Genomic DNA, 5366 nt, shown 5'->3' with positions numbered 1-5366 from the left:
GAAGCAACATCCTCCACAACTAGACTGAAGAAAAAAATGACAGCAACTTGTCTGTTCCCCTTCCCCCAATTCCCCATCACTGTTCCCATCCCCCCAATACCCCAATAAAAATCTTTAAAAAAAGATACATAGAAACAAGTAAGAATGAGAATATATCATATCAAAATTATTGGGATGCTGAGAAAGCAGTATTAAGAGGGAAATTTAAATCATTACAGGCCTCTCTCAATAAACAAGAAAATCCCCAAATAAACAACCTAACATTACATTGTAAATAACTAGAGAAAGAATAACAAATGAAACCAAAAGTCACCAAAAGGAAGGAAATAATAAAAGTGAGAGCAAAACTAAATGAAATTGAGAGCAATAAGACAATAGAAAAAATTGATGCAACAAAGACCTGGTTCTTTGAAAAGATTAATAAAACTGACAAACCCTTGGCTACACTCATTAAGAGAAAAAAATACACAAATAAACATAATCAGAGATGGAAGAGAAGATATGATTGATACCACAGAAATACAAAAGATCATACAAGAGTACTATGAAAGACTATATGCCACAAAATTCAATAACCTAGAAGAAATGGACAAGTTCTTAGAAATATATAGCCTTCCTAGATTGAATCATGAATGGGAAAACCTAAGTAGACCCATCTACAGTAAGGAAATTGAAACTATCACCCAAAACAACCCCAAAAGCAAAAGTCCAGGACCAGATGCCTTCACTAGTGAATTCTACCAAACATTCAAAGATGATTTAAAAACTGTCCTCCTCAAACTCTTCCTAAAAATTGAAGAAATTTTATAAGGCCTCATTTTTTAAATTAAAGTTTATTGGGGTGACAATGGTTAGTAAAGTTACATAGGTTTTAAGTGTACAACTCTGTAATACATCATCTATATATCACATTGTGGGTTCACAACCCAGAGTCAGTTCTCCTTTCATCACCATATATTTGATCCTGCCTCATTTTATGAGGCCAACCTTACCCTGATACCAAAACCTGATAAGGATAACACACAAAAAATAAAACTACAGACCAATATCTCTGGTGAATACAGATGCAAAAATCCTAAGCAATGTATTATCAAATCAAGTACAAGAATACATTAAAAATATTATACATCTTGATCAAATGGGGTTTACTTCAGGGGCACAAGTTTGGTTCAACATATGCAAATTGATCAATGTGATATACCACATAAACACAATAGAAGATTAAAATCATGATTATATCAATAGATGCAGAAAAAGCATTTGACAAGAAACAACATCCACTTATGATTACAAAGCTTAATAAAAGGGGTATAGAAGGAAAGTAACTAAACATAATAAAGGCCATATATGACAAACCCTCAGTTAATATCATACATAATGGTGAAAAAAATTAAAGCTTTTCCTCTAAAATCAGTAACAAGACAGTTATGCCCCATCACAGTTTTTTCAATATAGTATTGGAAGTCCTAGCCAGAGCAATGAGGCAAGAGAAAAAAATTAAAGGCATCCAGGTTGGAAACGAAGAAGTTAAATTGTCACTTTTTACAGGTGGCATGATTCTTTGTATAGAATATCCTAAAGGGCTGGCCGAGTGGCGCATTGGTTAAGAGCTGGCTTGGGATGACAGAAGGCCCCGGTTCGGATCCCACATATGAGGGCCAGTGACACTGCCCTCTATAGCTAAGATGCTGAACAACAGCTCAACATGGAGCTGGGCTGCCGTGAGTCACCGGCGACAGCGTAGGCTGCTGCCCTGCTGCAGTGGGTTGCCATGGGCTGCAGTGGGTTGCCATGGCTACCGTGTGTAGCCAGCAGCCAGCCTGAGTGGCCAGTAGCTGCCGTGAGTGGCCGTTCAGAAGCCAGTGACTGATCTGCCTCGCCCTGGAAGAGTGCAATGATGGTGCCAACTTGCGCCAGTGAAGCAACGTCCTCCACAACTAGACTGAAGAATAAAAGGGCAGCATCTTGTCGGTTCCCCTTCCCCCAATTCCCCAGCGCTGTTCCCATCCCCCAATTCCCCAATTAAAAAAAAAAAGAATACCCTAGGGACTCTACCAAAAAACTATAAGAAACAATAAACAAATACAGTAAAGTTGCAGAACACAAAATCAATACACAAAAATCCATTGCATTCCTATATACTAACAATGAAACTTCAGAAAAAGAAATTTTAAAAAATTCCTTTTGTAATTGCAACAAAAAGTATAAAATACCTAGGAATAAACTTAATAAAGTATGTGAAGAACCTATACACTAAAAATTATAACATTATTAAAAAAATTGAAGAAGAAACAAATCAATGGAAAGATATTCCATGTTCATGGATTGGAGGAATCAACATAGTTCAAATGGCCATATCACCCTAGCAATATGCATATTTAATGCAATCCCCATCAAAATTCTAATGGCATTTTTTAAAGAAATAGAACAAAAAATTATCAGATTTGTATGAAATCACAAAAGACCCCAAATAACCAAAGCAATCCTAAGAAAAAAGAAGGCTGGGGTTATTACATTCCCTGACTTCAATTTGTACTACAAAGTTACAATAATCAAAACAGCACAGTATTGGCAGAAAAACAGAAACAGAGACCCATGGAATAGAAATGAAAACTCAAAAGTAAATCTACATATGTATAGGCAGATAATTTTTAACAAAGTAGCCAAAAACACACAGTAAAGAAAAGAAAGTCCTCGTCAATAAATGGTGCTGAGGATATTAGAAAGCCATGTGCAAAAGAATGAAATTAGATTACTTGTCACCATATCTCAAAATTAATTCAAAATGGATCAAAGTCCTTAACATAAGACATGAAACAATAAATTGCATAGAAGAAAGCATAGATAGTAAGCTTATGGGCCTTGGGTTCAAAGAGGATTTTTTTTAAGGTTTTATTGGGGAATTGGAAGAGGGAACAGTGTTGGGGAATCGGGGGAAGGGGAAAAGACAAGTTGCTGTCCTTTCGTTCTTCAGTCGAGTTGTGGAGGACATCGCTTCACTGGCCCACGTTGGTATTGTGATCATTGTGCTCTTCCCAGCTGAGGCAGATTGGTCGTCGGCCATTGGACAGCCCACTCACTGTGGCTCACAGCAGCTCTCACAGGCTGCCAGCCGCTCACACTGGCTTCTGGCCACTCACGGTAGCTTACGGCAACCCACTGCAGCCTATGCTGTCGCTGGCAACTCATGGAAGTCCAGCTCCAGGTCGAGCTGTTGTTCAAAATCTTAGCTGTAGAGGGCTCAGAGTCACTGGCCCATGTGGGATCTGAATCAGCGACCCTGCTGCTCAGAGCTCACGCTCCCAAGCCAACTCTTAACTATTGAGCCACTCACCACTCGGCTGGCCCTTCAAAGAGGATTTTATGAATTGGACTTCAAAGTCAAGGAAAGTAAAAGTAAAACTAAAAAACAAGAATGAATGGGGCTATATCAAACTAAAAAGTTTTTTCATGGCAAAAGAAAGCATCAACAAAACAAAGAGACAACCAACCTAATTGGAGAAGATATTTACAAACAACACCTCCTCAAATAAGGGGCTGATATATCAAAATATACGAAGAACTTGTGCAACTCAACAACAAAAAACAACCCAATCAAAAAATGGGGAGAGGGCCTTAATAAACACTTCTCCAAAGAAGACATACAAACGGTCAACTGGTATATGAAAAGATGCTCAACTTCATTGGCTATTAAAGACATACAAACCAAAACCACAATGAGAGACACCCCACACCTGTTAGAATGGCTATTATCAACAAGACAAGTAATAGCAAGTGTTGGAGAGGCTGTGGAGAAAAAGAAACTCTTATACACTGTTGGTGGGATAGTAAACTGGTACAACCACTATGGAAAACAGTATGGACATTCCTAAAAAAATTAAGAATAGAGTTTCCATATGACCCAGCAATCCCTCTCCTAGATATATACCACAAAAATCTGAACACATTTATCTGAAAAGATATATGTGCCCCTATGTTCATTGCAGCTTTATTAATGGTGACCAAGACATGGAAACAACAAAAGTGTTCTTTCTTAGGTGATTGAATAAAGAAGATATGGTACATGAATACAATGGAATATTAGTCATAAGAGAAGAAGAAATACTGCCATTTGAAACAACATGGATGAATCTTGAGTTTATTACTCTGTGTGAAATAAATCAGGCAGAAAAAGTCAAGAACTATATGACCTCAATCATATGTGAGATATAAAACTGAAAACAACAATTGAACAAGAAAAACAAGTGAAGAAACAAAACTCACAGACACAGAAAATAGTTTAGTAGTTACCAGAGAATAAAGGGTAAAGGGGGGTGGTAGATGAGGATTAAAGGGTATCAAATATATAGTGATGGAAAGAGAACTGACTCTGGGTGGTGAACACACACTGTGATATATAGATGACATATTACAGAATTGTACACCTTAAATCTATGTAACTTTGCTAACAATTGTCACCCCAATAAACTTTACTTTAAAAAAAAATGAAAGTAACTAAGAGGACAAATAAAAAGACAAAAACTAAAAGGCACAGACATCAATTTAGTGATTACCAGAGGGTAAGCGAGAAGGGGGTGGTAGAAGAGGGAAAAGGGGCTCAAATATATGGTGATAGAAGGAGAAGTGACTTTGGGTGGTGAACACACTGTGCAACATATAGATGATGTGTAATAGAAATGTAAACTTGAAACTATATAATTTTACTAGCCAATGTCACCCCAATAGATTTAATAAAGGTAAACCAATATTAAAGCTGAGAAGCACAATAACCAAAATGAAACATGCACTAAAGGAATTCAAAAAGACTTGAACAGGTAGAAGAATTAATGAACATGAAGGTAAGTCCAGTGAAATTATCCAATCAGAGAAGAAGACAGAAATAAAAATTAAAAAATGAACAGAACCTAAGCCTTGTGGGACACCATTGACTATACCAACATATCAATAATGTGAGTTTCAAGAGGGGAGTAGAAGGAAAAATAGGCACAAATAATATTTGAAGAAATAATGGCCCCAAACTTCCTAAACTTGATGTAACATAAAATTACACATTCAAGTAAGTCACTAAATTTCATATAGGATAAATTCAAAGAGATCCACACCAAGACACATTATAATCAAACTGACAAAAACAAAGAGAATCTTGAAAGCAGCAGAAGTGAAGTGATTTTTTGCAGAAAAGGGATCCTAAATAAGATTAACAGCTGATTTCTCACCAGAACTTACGGAAGCAAGAAGACAGTGCATATTTACACTGCTGAAAGAAAATTATATATATATATATTTATTATATTATATTATAAAGAAAATTATATATATATATAATATATATGTAATATATATATTATATATATATTATATATATA

This window comes from Hipposideros armiger, unplaced genomic scaffold (genome assembly GCF_001890085.2).
Source record: "Hipposideros armiger isolate ML-2016 unplaced genomic scaffold, ASM189008v1 scaffold_1291, whole genome shotgun sequence".
Classification (NCBI taxonomy): Eukaryota; Metazoa; Chordata; class Mammalia; order Chiroptera; family Hipposideridae; genus Hipposideros; species Hipposideros armiger.
Note: the sequence above shows the minus strand (reverse complement) of the source record.